Consider the following 15,922-nt stretch of genomic DNA (forward strand, 5'->3'; position numbering starts at 1 on the left):
AGGTACATTAATTGATCATGTGTATGTAAAAGATGGAGATGATATCAGTGTTGAAGTGGTGCAGACATACTACAGCTTTCATGATGCCATCGTTATTACGATCAACTAAATTTGCTCATTCAGCTATGATATTGACATGGATATATGTAATGCTCGTCCTATAATGTGGGGGGTGGGGGAAGCAGGGAGGAAGCATATAACTGGACGGCTCTCTGCGGGTAGCCAGCAATCTCAACATAGGTAACAAAATACATTATTTATGTATTTGTAAATAGCCGTTATTCTTTATCTTCATGAATTGATCAATTAATTCATAAATATAGATTTTGAATAACTAAATGATGTTATCCATTAATCTGTTTACTTATTTATTCATGCGTATGAGTGTATAGCTTTGCATTTGAGTATTGTATTTATTTATATCAGTTTACAATGGTGCAATACTGAATATGTCAATGCCATAAAACAAAGCAATCTGTCTCTAAATGTCACATTTATAACTGTCCTGTGAAATCATGTAACCTTGTTTACATTTGCTTTGGCAGCAGGAATTAGTATGGCAACACAAGCCTGTTTTCTCAATGAAATGTAAACTATTTTGTTGTAATCTATGAATTCGAAGTGTTTGATTAAATTTGTATTTCAATAATGTGTTACCTATGTTGAGATTGCTGGCTTGGGGATATGTATTTATCTATTTATTTGTTGATCTTCATGTATTTGTATTATCAATTTGTCAGATTTTATTCAAAGTGAGTATTTATGCATATATTGAGTGTAAACCTGTAGCCAAGTGCAATATATGTATTTATTAATGTATTAATGTATTAATTAATTAATGTAATAACGTATTAATTTATTAATTCATTAGTTTATTAATGTATTGATTGATTTACTAATTTATTCACAAATTAATTTATTAATGTATTCGTTTATTAATTTATTGATCCATTAATTAATGTATTTATTTATTAATTTATTGATCTATTAATTTATTGCTTTATTGATTTATTGCTTTATTGCTTTATTGATTTATTGCTTTATTGCTTTATTGTGGTTTACCATCTTGCAACCATGAGTTTTTTTTTGTTGATAGAAGTTAACAATGGTGTAATTCCACAATTTGTTTGTTTATTCACACAAAAGTGTATTTAAAATTATATCATCAATTGTTCTGGACTTGTGAATATGTAGAAGCCATAAAAAAGCTGTTTGTCTCTTTCACAATTTTAACTGCTGTGAATGTAGCATTATTTGAGCAATTATTATGGCAACTGGCACAAGGCAGTTTTTTCAATGAAATCTAAACTATTTAGTTTTTATCTATATGTAAGAGGTAGTCCCACTGTTTGATTAAGCATTTATTTTAATAATGTGTTTTAGCAATGTTGATATTGCTGGCAAGATCAATATGTATGTATCTATTTATTTTTTTATCTTCATATTTATACTTCATGTATTTATTTGTACAATTATTTCCTTTTGTGTATTTATTCATATGTAAGTCTTTTATTAAGGATGTATGTTAATAACATGTGTTACTTAAGTTGTTAATGAGAGATTTTAATTTGATTTTAATTAGTTGTTTGATGTCATATATGTTTTGGATTGACAAACTTAACTCAAACTCAAATTAGATTTTTCCTGTGAAAAGTTGTCTACACTAATCCAACAATTGCTTTCTGTTCCATCATGAGACTGAAAGCACTCATACGGACCGTTGTTTTATTACAATTTTTCTTATTGTTGTGCTTTTGCCATTTTAAGTACTCTTGGATAAAGGACAATACATTGCGAATCATCCAGACACTTTTTTTTATGTATTTTTGTTTGAGCATAACAACAGCCAGCATCCCAACATCACAGGACCAATTCTCTCATCTTATCAAGTGTAAGTATTAACTTTGTACAACTTAGTTGTATTGTTGTCATTAACTACAATCAAGTTATGAGTATATAACTTATACATTAACTATAAGTTATTTTTTCTAATCATTTTACTTTTGTCTTTCAGATTTTGTTTGTGAACAACAACCTTATCAATCGTGGTCTTCTGAAATTAGCCATACATTCATAACATCCTAAAGAAACAAGTAAGTATAAGTACACTATGTGATTTGCAAAATAATTATGTAAACACATGTACTTATTCTAATGATCTCACTATTCTAGGGGGGTCAAAAACACATGAAACTAGACACAATTCTATAGGACAATCTGCAGCAGTCTCCAAAATTAAAACCACCTATGAGACATTCACTTATATATTATGAAGAACATGAACACCAACATCTAACAGCAGCTATGAAATGTGTGCCTTATTGTCAACAGTAAGAGAAGATGAACGTCAATCAGAGAATACATTGTGAATATGCCACATGCCAAGATTGCAGTAATCACAACGTAAAATACTGTCTCTCATCTTATCAAGTGTAAGTATGAACTTTGTGCAACTTAGTTGTATTGTTGTCATTATGAAGAACATGAACACCAACATCTAAGACCAGCTATGAAACGTGTGCCTGATTGTCAACATAAACAGAAAATGATATGCCACATGCCAAGAATACCCAGATCACAGCGTAAAATACTGCTGTAAGATTGATTATTCTATTTTATAACCCACAGCTTTTTATATACTACAATATATTATCATAGAATTGACCCGTTTTGGAAGAAACGCTGCAAAGATGGTTAAAGACACACTGAAGTATACAGTAAGCTTTCTTACAGTAAATTTACTTTGGTAATTTCAAACTTCAACAAGAATGTGTATAATAATTTGTTGCTTAATTTCTTAACAGAAAACCTCATAACAGCCCCAGCTAAAGATGAGAGAGTGCAGAGTGCAACTATACAGCTGTGAAAAATCTTTTTGTTGACAATCCTACTGAAGACCTGGAAGCAGCGCAGTTCACAGAAACAGACAATATCAGCTGCTGCAATGTACATATCTACAGACTAGAGAACAATTATTATCATCGTTTTTCAAGATTTTTTGGAATGTTAATGTTATATAGTTTTGTTTGTGTCATATAAATAAATCTATTATTAATATTATGATCATCAATGTATTTATACTTAAGATGTGTGTTACGAATAGTATAAAAAACTGTATATCAGACTATAAATGGATTTTACAGATTATAGAGTGGTCTATGTCTCTTTACCTCATGGGCATGGGTAATTGCAATTTCATGATGTTCAAAGAAAATGAACTCAGCTGAAATTATTTCATCCAGCAGTCATAAAACCAGTCATATCACTATAAATACATAATGAAAGGATATTCAAATTAGTAGTCAAATTAATGTTTGATTGTATTAACTTTATAGGCCTTTTAAGTATAAAGGTCTGAAGGATATGAATGGTCTATATGGGCTGCAGTTCAACAGCTTATTTTGGCAGTATAACACTGGTATAACACCGCAGGCCTCCTCTGCTCCTCGTGGGAACCCATATTTGGTGACAATCAGACAAATGGTTACTGAGATATGCTCTCACGTCTTGTTTGGCGGCTTTGCCGCCGCCTTTGATCGGCTCTGAAAGCTGAACTGTTAAACTGTAGTGGTAGAAGTAGAATATTCGTTTTAGTAGCTGAAATTATAGACCCAAGACTCTGCCGAAACCATAGATGTCCTTTATAAGTCTGTGCGGTCAGAAATATGACTCTACCAGCAGTTTCAAAAACGTGTTTGTTTGGTTGCCATGGTGATGGTGCAGCTATGATTGCTAACAAGCTGGGCAGAGAGAATAATATAGCCTACATTTACCTAGCATCCACACCTCAAACAAGTTAACCTAGACGCAAAACTATAAGTCGTATAAAAAAAATGAGGATATTTTCCGAGACCCAAGACTCTGCCGAAACCAGAGATATCCTTTATATGTCTGTGTGGTCAGAAATACGACTCTACTGGCAGTTTAGAAATCGTCTTCCTTGTGCTTTTTCTGAGAAATGTGTCCCTAGATTTTACATTGGTCTCTAACGTGTTTGTTTGGTTGCCACGGTGATGGTGCAGCTATGATTGCTAACAAGCTTGGCAGAGAGAATAATATACGTTTACCTAGCATCCACACCTCAAACAAGTTAACCTAGACGCAAAACTATAAGTCCAATCAAAAAAATGAGGATATTTTCCGAGACCCAAGACTCTGCCGAAACCAGAGATGTCCTTTATATGTCTGTGCGGACAGAAATACGACTCTACTGGCAGTTTAGAAATCGTAGTCCTTGTGCTTTGTCTGAGAAATGTGTCACTAGATTTGCATTGGTCTCTATGGGGCGAGAGTTGGACTTTGTCTCGCTTTCGTGGGGCTCTGAAAAAATGTGTAAGTCTGTTGGATTCCACAGACAACTGTCTACGACCAACACATAATTAGCTATCTATTGATCCAAAAATGGAGCATGAAGAGTGAAAATTGTGGCAATGCTGGCAAACTAGAAATAATTTTTGAAACTGATTTCGAAGCTCCCCTCCACTCTAAGCGTTTCAGTCAGCACTCTAGACTCTCACATAGACACCCATGTAAATCTCAGAAACGGTTTGAAAAACGAATGAAACATTATCAGTGATATTAAAAAAAGTTGAAAAGATATCAAAAGGCTGAATTACAGAAAAAATAGTTTAGGGTTTTGTCAACATTTTAAAGTTTAAATGGTGGCTGTAGCTGAAAGATTGAGGAAGAAGAAGGATTTGAAGTTTAAGAGGATTGAGAGGATTTGAGACAAAAAACCATGTAAAAAATATGATGAATATTGATATTTTCCATGAAATCCAAAATGGCGGCCGCGTCAATTCGGTTATTATGAAAAGTTATCAATGGCCAGGTTAGATATCTCACAAGACATCAAGAGACAAAGAAATTACTTTATTAAGGTAAACACTTCAACAGTTATTAGCCAAAACACGTTTATGCTTCCGGCCACGCCCCCTTTTAGTCACATGACACAATTTTTGGAGGACATCCTTAGAATAAAGTTCCGAGTAGGCGTACCAACTTTGGTGTCACTGCTTCAAAGAACTGCTGAGATATGGCTTCACTTCCTGTTTGGCTGCTTTTCTGCAGAATATGATTGGCTGTACCGGACAAACGGTTTTGAAAATCAAATATCCTTCGATAACTTTTGTGAGGCTTGGTCTGAAGATCATATCTGGTAATTGTGAAGAAGATTTGACAACATTTGTAGGAGGAGTAGGCTTTTAAAGGTTTTTGATAAAACCGGAAATAGCGGAAAATCTATATAACCGGAAATTGACGCCATGGTGTGCATTGCACTCGGCTTGATCCAGGGAATCCAATGGTACCTCATTTTTGAAAATGGGACATACGGTTCAAAAGTTGCGTGTGTAAACACAACTCCAACTTTGACCCGTTGGTGGCGCTAGAGTGCCAAAGTATGGGACATGAAACTTTGTGACTTGGACCGGGGGACTGTCCCTAATGAGTGTGCCAAATTTCACAACTTTCGACCAAGCGCTTCTAGGGCCTGCCATAGACACCCAGTCTTAAGAATAATAATAATAATAATAATAATAATAATAATACTACCAATTACAATAGGTGCCTCGCAGCTTCGCTGCTTGGCCCCTAAATATAACTGCAAGCAGTAATGGCGGATTCCTCCAAACACTGCGAACCATTGAAAAATGTTTATTTTTGACAAATTGTAACTGTATAGAAAAATGTATGCTGCAGAATTACCAATGGCATACCAAATCTGAAATGCAATACCATCAAGATCCACAAGGGCCTTTATTTCAAGCCAGTAAGTGAAGGAAGGGGGCTTGGTGAGCTTATCCATTCCAGAAAGCCTTGTATCTTTATGCATTAAGGCGTGGCCTGTAGCGCCACCTATGGGTAATGGTGGGCCATTTGTGGTGTGGTAGTTACTCTTGGCCTATACTATTAATGTTTCAGGATTTTAAAAACGTTTTACCATTGCATATAAAATCGGAAATGCAATACCAACAGGATCCACATGGGCTTTGGGTAAAGTGTGGTAGTTACTCTTGGCCTGTACTGTCAATGTGTCAGGATTTGGAGACCTTTTTACTATTGCATACAAAGTAGGAAATGCAATGACACCAAGGTCCTCAAGGGCCTATGCTGATATTCAAGGAATGAGTGGGGGCTTGGTCAGCCCACACAGTCCTGATATGTTGCGTGTGTGTCTTGCCAAGCCCGCAAGACACACACGTCAAGGGAAGAATGAGTGTCTGAGAATTTGGAGCATGCGCGGGGAGGAGCAGGGGACACATTTCATTGTAAATTTCCCTAGAAATTAGCCAAGCATGCATGTTTCAAAGATTCACCAAAAATCGACCTTTCATCTTAGAGTCAACTTTTTCTCAGATTTGTGTACTAAACATTCTCAAGAGTCTTCATATGAACTTGTTTGACTGGCTTACGTGTAAAGCATTGCGAACCATTGAAAAATGTATATTCTTGACAAATTGTAACTGTATAGAAAAATCAATGCTGCAGAATTTCCAATGGGATACCAAATCTGAAATGCAATAACATCAACATCCACAAGGGCCTTTATTTCAAGCCAAGAAGTGAAGCGCTTTAATCTTCACAAGAAGTGAAGTGCTTTGTGCTTTAGGGCGTGGCCTGTAGCGACACCTATTGGTAATGGTGGGCCATTTGTGGTGTGGTAGTTACTCTTGGCCTATACTATCAATGTTTCAGGATGTTTTTAACTTTTTACCATTGCATACAAAATCGGAAATGCAATACCAACAAGATCCACATGGGCTTTTGTTAAAGTGTTGTTGTTACTCTTGGCCTTTACTATCAATGTTTCAGGATTTGGAGAACTTTTTACCATGGCAAACAAAATCTGAAATGCAATACCATCAAGATCCACATGGCCTTTGCAAAAGACCAAGGAACACTCTCCTGAAATGTTGCGTGTGCGTCTTGCCAAGCCCGCGCGTGTGTCAAGGGAAGACCTATGGGTAATAGTGGGCCATTTGTGGTGTGGTAGTTACTCTTGGTCTATACTATCAATGTTTCAGGATTTTTATAACTTTTTACCATTGTATACAAAATCGGAAAAGCAATACCAACAAGATCCACATGGGCTTTTTGTTAAACTGTTTCTTTGCCTATACTATCTATGTTTCAGGATTTTGAGACCTTTTTACCATTGCATACAAAATCGGAAATGCAATACCATCAAGAGCCACATGGGCCTTTTTTTCAAGCCAATAAGTGAAGGGAGGGGGCTTGGTGAGCCTATCCATTCCAGAAAGCCTTGTATATTTGTGCTTTTTGGCGTGGCCTGTAGCGCCACCTATGGGTAATGGTGGGCCATTTGTGGTGTGGTAGTTACTCTTGGTCTATACTATCAATGTTTCAGGATTTTTATAACTTTTTACCATTGCATACAAAATCGGAAATGCAATACCAACAAGATCCACATGGGCTTTTGTTAAAGTGTTTCTCGGCCTACACTATCAATGTTTCAGGATTTGAGACCTTTTTACCATTGCATACAAAATCGGAAATGCAATACCATCAAGAGCCACATGGGCCTTTGCTAAAGACCAAGGAATGAGTGGGGGCTTGGTCAGCCCACACTCTCCTGAAATGTTGCGTGTGCGTCTTGGCCGCGCGTGTGTCAAGGGAAGGCTGAGTGTGTGTGAGATTTTGGAGCACGCGCGGGGAGGAGCAAGGGAGACATTCATTGGAAATTTGCCTAGAAATTAGCCAAGCAAGCATGTTTCAAATATTCACCAAAAATCGACCTTTCATCTTACAGTCAACTTTTTCACAGATTTGTGTTATGAACATTCTCAAGAGTTTTCATATGAACTTGTGATTGAATCAGAGTATCAGTTTTTGAATGGCTGATGTGTAAAGCATAATTTTAGCGTTAGCGATAAGTTCAATTTGCTTTATATCAATCATTTTTTGAGATATGAATTTGCCTTTGCACATGGTAACATGTTGTAGTGTCTTCCTCCGATCTACCAAGTTTAGTGTTGATATCTCAAAGATTTGCTGAGACATGACTTCACATCCTGTTTGGCGGCTTTTCTGATGAATTTGATTGGCTGTACCGGACAGACGGTTATGAGGATCAAAATTCCTTCGATAACTTTTGTGAGGCTTGGTCTGAAGATCATCTCTGGTGATTTTGAAGAAGATATGACAAAAATTGTAGGAGGAGTAGGCTTTCAAAGGTTTTTGATAAAACCGGAAATGGCGGGAGATCTATATAACCGGAAATTAACGCCATGGTGTGCGTTGAACTCGGCTTGATCCAGGGAATCCAATGGTACCTCATTTTTGAAAATGAGTCATACGGTTCAAAAGTTGCGTGTGTAAACACAAGTCCAACTTTGACCCATTGGTGGCGCTAGAGTGGTCTAATGGGAGACATGAAACTTGGTGTAGGTATAGAAGAAACTGTCCTTAATGAGTGTGCCAAATTTCACAAAAAGTTGTCGATGGGGTCTAGGGGCTGCCATTGACTCCCATGGTACAAGAATTACAAATAATAAAACCACCAATAACAATAGGTTTCCTCCTTACGGAGGAATCCTAATAATACTACCAATTACAATAGGTGCCTCGCAGCTTCGCTGCTTGGCCCCTAAATATAGCTGCAAGCAGCAATGGAGGGGCCAAGCAGTCCAGAGCAGGACATGGCCTCCATAGCACTTGCGCAACAATTAAGTCACAACAACCTGTTGCACTCATGCAACACACCAAGTTTGGTTGAAATATCTGTTTGCGTTCCAAAGTACTGAGTGTTTAAAGTGTTTTTTTCTGGTATATCACCACAGGCCTCCTCTGCTCCTCTTGGGAACGATGGAACCCAAGTTCGGTGACAATCGCTAAAATGGTTGCTGAGTTACGCTCTAACGTGTCTTTTGTGGCTTCGCCGCCGCCTTTGATCGGCTCTACCGAACAAACGGTTTCGAAAATGGAAAATCCATCAGACACCTTTGTGAAGCTTGGTCTGAAGATCATCTGTGCCAAATTTAGTAAACATTGGACAAAATTTGGGGCGTGTAAAAGGTTTTTACACTTTTCCATGAAATCCAAAATGGCGGCCGCGTCAATTCGGTTGTTATGAAATATTATCGATGGTCAAGCTTGATATCTCACAAAACATCAACAGACAAATAAATTACTTTATTAAGGTAAACACTTCAACAGTTATTAGCCAAAACACGTTTATGCTTCCGGCCACGCCCACTTTTAGTCACATGACACCATTTTTGGAGGACATCCTTAGAATAAAGTTCTGAGTAGGCCTACCAACTTTGGTGTCACTGCCTCAAAGAACTGCTGAGATATGGCTTCACTTCCTGTTTGGCGGCTTTTCTGCAGAATTTGATTGGCTGTACCGGACAAACGGTTTTGAAAATTAAATATCCTTCGATAACTTTTGTGAAGCTTGGTCTGAAGATCATGTCTGGGAATTTTGAAGAAGATTTGACAAAATTTGTAGGAGGAGTAGGCTTTTAAAGGTTTTTGATAAAACCGGAAATAGAGGAAAATCTATATAACCGGAAATTGACGCCATGGTGTGCATTGCACTCGGCTTGATCCAGGGAATCCAATGGTACCTCATTTTTGAAAATGGGACATACGGTTCAAAAGTTGCGTGTGTAAACACAACTCCAACTTTGACCCGTTGGTGGCGCTAGAGTGCCGAAGCATGGGACATGAAACTTTGTGAATTGGACCAGGGGACTGTCCCCAATGAGTGTGCCAAATTTCAAAACTTAGGTGGTCTTCTTGAAGATGGGCACTGAAATGATCTCCGTGCGCAACGCCCAAAGTGAGGTGAAGGAGTGTGAAGTGGGAGATGCCACCGGCAGCATTCATTTAAAAGTATGGGACAATCAAATTGTTTCCATTGAGGAGGGCTTGTCTTACAAATTCACCAATTTGGCAACTAGAGAGTACATGGGAAGCATTTTGCTGACCACCACAAGGTCTACTGAAATTCAATTAATATCTGATATCAGTGGAGTTGCAGCCAAGGTAGATGGAGAGGGTAGTGCAGCAGAGACCATGACTACATTTTGTAGTACAGTTGAAGGGGCTCACATTGAAGCGAAACGCCAGTGCCCTAAGTGCCATACTCAGCAGCTGAGTTTTGATAGTAAACTCCCTTTCCACCGCTGTGAGAGATGCAAAATGTTGCGCAGGGGGGGGAGTTATGTTTCGAAGCTGAGTGGGGAGATTGTTTTTGCCAGTGAGAAGGGGGAGCTCAGCTTAAGCATTCCAAATTCAGTTTTAAGGTGTTATTTAGAGAGCGAAGGGTGTCTCAGAGACATGTTAGATGTCCAGGACATTGAGCAGCATCTGATAACTGGAGACGTTTTTGAAGTTGTGCACAACAGAGCAAATGTCATAACTAGTTTAAAGAGGGCTGTGCAGGGTGTTTCAGTGAGTGAGGTGTCAGATGGTGACTTGCTGAAGCTTAGTTTATTTGATGCTTCTGAGTAAGTAGGTTAGCTAGGGGGGATAATATATAATGATGATGATTATAGTTAGCTGTACCTCAATTAGATAAACTTTTAAATGTTTAATTGTCTTGTGTAATGGTAAAATAATAATATAAAAGTATATAAAAAATGCTGTATAATTTACAATGTTAATTGGAAGAAAAAAGTGATGTATTTGATTATTAATGTTTTATTTTCATAAGGTATCAGCCTTTTTTTGATAAATTAGATAATATGTTTTTAAATTGTTTAAATGTTTAATGATGCAGACTTCAATTTTCTGCCGATTAGGAAAAAAAGGGAAATGATAATGTGTGACAGATATACTGTTTTGCATAAATGTGTAATTCAATATTAAAGACATAACTATGTTCTATTTGGGAAAGGTTACATGTATGTTTTATTTCTCTATTTTTACTTTATAAATGATTTAATATCTCTTTGGGGTCTATACAATAAAGGCTGAAACAGTTAAGCATGTCAGTATTATTTTGATCATACAGGAAATTTACACAGGAAAGTCTAATTATGGTACATTAACGTAAAATTTCTTGTAGAAGATAGCTTGAAGTCTAGTAGACAAAAGAGTGCTTTAGATAGAATATAAGCTTCAGACAATTTAACTAATGTAGCAGTAACGGCATGGAAGCCATTTTGTCAAATTGAAGAAAAAAATAAATAAGTGGAAGCCATTTTGTCAAATTTCCCAGTGTTAACGTCACGTCTTGACGCGCGAGGTTCTTTTCGGGATTACACAACGGTTAACGAGCCACACAGAAACACGGTTGCAGTAAATCTGAAGTTAAATAGTTCGAGAACAGGGTAAGGAATGCTTTGATATCAACAAAATAAAATTGACGAGGTAGTCTAAGTAGTTATATGTAGAATAGTGTATGATAACATGTTAAAGTCCGCTAAACATGACTTCTTCTTATTAAGCTAGCCTAAGATGGTCAATGTTAGCAACAGTGTAGGAAGGTACCATAGGGAAGGTACAGTAGAAGTAGCACACAAGTTAGGCTATGCTAGTTAGCTAGCTAGCTAGCTAACATCAGCATGGTAGAGACGAATGTAGTTTACTATAAAGTGACGCTGCAAAAGACAAAGCTGTAGCTATTTATAATGTATTGACAGTTGGAAATCGATCTTATTAATACATTCCAATATTAAATTAAGAGGTTTTGATTTGGTATACCTACAAACTAAGGTTGATAGCACTAGAGTACATATCGGAGAGTATAAGTTACGTTATTTGTTGTTGCATCAATTTAACTGTAACCTAATAATGGGAACTCGAAGACACTAAGCCAAGTTTAGCCTAACTTTTTTAATTTTCAAGGGGTGGACGTAACTTGAATGTTAACGCTTGTCGTCGATATCAGTTATCAGCGTGGCGCATACAGCTTGTGTTAATAGGTTGATTGTAAACCAGGCATTTTACAGGTAACTGAAAAGCTTGCTAGCTTTATGAGCATTTTGTTGACAATGATGGGTCAATAATGTAATTTATTGGGCAGAGGGAAAGGATGTGGTAAAGAATGAAGTGAAATATTGTATGTCTAAGTCATTTAAATTGTTTTAGTCTTTCGGATTTAGTTAATGATGTTTGCTACTATTTCCAAAGAAAATCTTTTAATATGAAATGTATATAATGAAGGAAATAGTTAAGCAGTTGTGATGTTCTAGACGAAACTGTTTCAGATGTGTTTTTCCTCTGTGTGTTGCAGATGCCTCGGTGTAGCAAAAGGTCTCAGGCAGCGAAGAAGCGCAAGGCCATTGCTGCTCCAACTTCTCCTGACTTGACTGCGCCGACTTCTCCTGACTTGACTGAGGTTATGCCTCCTCGTGAAACAAAGGCTCCCTGTGACGGGGTTAAACCTCCCCTTAAACAAAAGGTGTTAATTGACGTGACTGACGAGGTTGTTTCTCCTCTGAAAAAAAAGATGAAAAACTCTGGTGGCCAACTTGGATTTAAACTTGGATTTAAACTTGGATTTGAAACTGGCATTGAAACTGGCATTGAACCTGATCTGAACCCTGGCAAATGTGCTGGCAACATTTCTGACATTGATGTTAATAATTCTGTTCATGTATCTGACTTTCCACAGGTCATAAGAGGTTCCTTTCATCAGGGTGACAGGCGCTTTGGTTACAATAAAAACAGGCAGTGTGGAGTGAATAGTTTAACTGCAGTAATGATGAGTGAGTTAAAGAATGTATTAGCATGGAAAGCAGACGATCTGGATGCTGTACTGTTACATGGAGATCAGCTGTATACCACAATGAGACGTCATGGAAAGATCAACGATCCAACTGGCCGAGGCTACATTGCTGTTTCCGAATTACCCAGAGTGCACACATTCTGTAACAAAGACTTTTCAATAAAGTATGGTGAGTCATACAGTGGTTATGTTGGAATTGAGGTGTATGATCAGGCCCTGCAAAATGTTTCCATGTCTCTTGATGAAGCATTCCAGAGAGCGCTTCTCCAGTGTGATGCATGTTTGCTTAATATGAAGGAAAACATCTGTGCCGTTATAAGACAAGGTGCCTGGTTTGCAGTTGTGGACTCTCATTCGCGCAATGGTCATGGCGTGTGGGAATTTGGTACAGGAACAAGTATTGTGGCTTACTATGACGACCTTCAAATGGTGTACACACATGTTATCAACCTTGCTGCGTCATTAAATGCTGGAAGAACGCAATTTGAGGTCACTGGTGTTAAGGTAACTTTGACAAGTAGTGCTTCATCTAGGAAATCAACCAGTGACACGCCTCTACTCTACAGCTCGGTACTTAAAGGTAAACGTAAAGCAAGTATTCCAGAGGTTGTTGGTGCTTCATCTAGTCAATCTGTATTTTGTGAGACGCCTCAACTGTACAGCTCGATACTGAAAGGTAAACCTAAAGCAAGTATTCCAGAGGTTATTGGTGCTTCATCTAATCAATCTGTACCATGTGACCCGCCTCAACTCTTCAGCTCGATACTGAAAGGTAAACGTAAGGCAAGTATTCCAGAGGTTGTTGGTGCTTCATCTAGTCAATCTGTATTTTGTGAGACGCCTCAACTGTACTGCTCGGTACCCAAAGGTAAACCTAAAGCAAGTATTCCAGAGGTTATTGGTGCTTCATCTAGTCAATCTGTGTCCTGTGACACGCCTCAACTGAACCAGAACATGTCATCTACTGGAACACAAGAAGTGAATACAGATGATATCATAATTGGTGACACCAAAAATCCAGGTTTATGTTTTAATCCTCTTACAACAACAGACAAGCTTACATTGTGTACACATTTGAAATTAACCAATGAAAACACAGAGGAATTTAATGAAACCATAGCATTTGGCGCCATGGGATGTCCTTGTAAGACTAAAACTATTCAAGCAGATGGAAACTGCTTTTTCAGGTCATTGGCAAATGTAGTATGTGGTAATGAAAATAAGCATTTGAAAATGCGACGTTTTGTAGTTGAACACCTAAAGCAAAATACTACAAGGTTTGACAAGTACTTGAGAGATGGCTACCTATCAGTAGAGCAGTACTTATCAACATCACGTATGCATTACTCAGGATCTTGGGCCACAGAAATTGACATTTTTGCTGCAGCGGACTTTTTACAGACAACCATCATGACTTTCAATGGTGACAGATGGAATGCATATCCTAGTTATCATATCCCTGGTGACATTGGGACATTTGTACAAACTTGTAATGCCATTTACTTGAACCACTGCAATGGAAACCATTACGAAGTTGTCACATGTGTGAAGGGCAGATATGATGTACGTGTTTGTGCAGAAATATGTGAAAATGACAAGAAACAACAGAATAGCTCAATGCATTTACGTCAAAAACAAAAGGTAAATGAAGGCACAAAAAAATATAAAACAGTCAAAGCTGATAAACAGAGAGAAAACTACAAGACAGATGTCACATTTCAAAATATGATGAAGCAAGCTGCCAGTACAAAATATCATACTGACAAGACTTTTCAACAAACAAAGGTTGAGACTGAAAGGTTTAAATACAATTTTGATGAAAACTATAGGAGTTATATACGCAATGCAAGCAAAAAGAAATATGACACAAACCAGTGTTTTCAGAAAGCTGTAAAGGAATACTCTAAGGTAAAATATAAGACAAAGCCCGAGTTTCAACAGTCTGTGCGTGAATACTCCAAGTTAAAATATGAGACTGATCCTGAGTTTCAGAAATCTGTGACTGAATATTCTAAGAGGAAATATGAGACTGATCCTGAATTTCAGCAATCTGTGCGTGAATATTCTAAGAGGAAATATGAGACTGATCCTGAGTTTCAGAAATCTGTGACTGAATATTCTAAGAGGAAATATGAGACTGATCCTGAATTTCAGCAATCTGTGCGTGAATATTCTAAGAGGAAATATGAGACTGATCCTGAGTTTCAGAAATCTGTGACTGAATATTCTAAGAGGAAATATGAGACTGATCCTGAGTTTCAGAAATCTGTGACTGAATATTCTAAGAGGAAATATCATGAAAACGAATTATTTCAAGCAGATGTAAAGCACAGATCATGTAAAACGTATGCAGAAAGGAAAATTCAACAGCAACAGATTGATTGTGTTATTAATGCTTTCAATGATGAAACCCGTCTTGGCCCTGAATATGTATGTGCAGTGTGTCATCGGCTTCTGTTCAGAAAGCAAGTCATAGAATGTAAGACAGATTGTTATATGAAAAAAGGTGACTACCCTGCTCATTTGGCTGAACAGTGCATTACATTTTCCTATTTGCACACTTGTGTTGCCCAGTGTGGAACTAATTGTCCAAAATCAACACTGTGGATTTGTTTTACATGTCATCGTAAAATGCTTGCAGGTAGAATGCCAGAGGAAGCTACTGTGAACAACTTACATCTAGATGTTGTACCTCCTGAGCTAAAATGTTTGAATTCTCTAGAGCATCACCTCATTGCTAGACATATTCCTTTCATGAAACTGCTCTGCCTTCCTCGTGGGAAACAAAACGGTTGTCATGGACCTGTTGTATGTGTACCAGTACATACCAATGATGTCACAAATGTTCTTCCAAGAAATCAGTGTGATGACAAGATGATGAAAATTAAACTGAAACGTAAACTCACATACAAGGGTCATTATGAGTACCAATATGTTGAAACAGACCATATTAGAAACGCTCTTACGTACCTCCTTAAGTTTAATAAGTGGTACAAAGATGTGCAATTTAATGAGGACTGGGAAAATCCTTTGAATCAGACAGATGCAGGAGATGATTCAGATGCCATGACCGAGCATGATTTAACACAGCAGAATGAAACTTATGATATTGACGAAGAGCAAGAAACAGAGGATGATTTGACATACATTAAAGACCAAGGTGGCCTCTTTTCAGACACATCATTACAGCCTGTTGACATTGCCTCTGAAGTGTTGGATCAG

General features: G+C 37.5%; 2 long non-coding RNA genes across 2 annotated transcripts; both read left to right on the forward strand.

Annotated features, from left to right (window-relative positions):
- The first annotated feature begins 2,356 nt into the window (after positions 1–2,356).
- Positions 2,357–2,964, forward strand: LOC146258507 (uncharacterized). The gene is made up of 3 exons (XR_014729656.1): positions 2,357–2,432; positions 2,629–2,710; positions 2,805–2,964. It is a non-coding gene; the product is annotated as an uncharacterized LOC146258507 (long non-coding RNA).
- A 6,793-nt stretch (positions 2,965–9,757) lies between these two features.
- LOC146258508 (uncharacterized) lies at positions 9,758–12,884 on the forward strand. The gene is made up of 2 exons (XR_014729732.1): positions 9,758–11,300; positions 12,206–12,884. It is a non-coding gene; the product is annotated as an uncharacterized LOC146258508 (long non-coding RNA).
- The last annotated feature ends 3,038 nt before the right edge of the window (positions 12,885–15,922 follow it).

This window comes from Hypomesus nipponensis, chromosome 14 (genome assembly GCF_054491055.1).
Source record: "Hypomesus nipponensis isolate SF chromosome 14, ASM5449105v1, whole genome shotgun sequence".
Lineage (NCBI taxonomy): Eukaryota > Metazoa > Chordata > Actinopteri > Osmeriformes > Osmeridae > Hypomesus > Hypomesus nipponensis.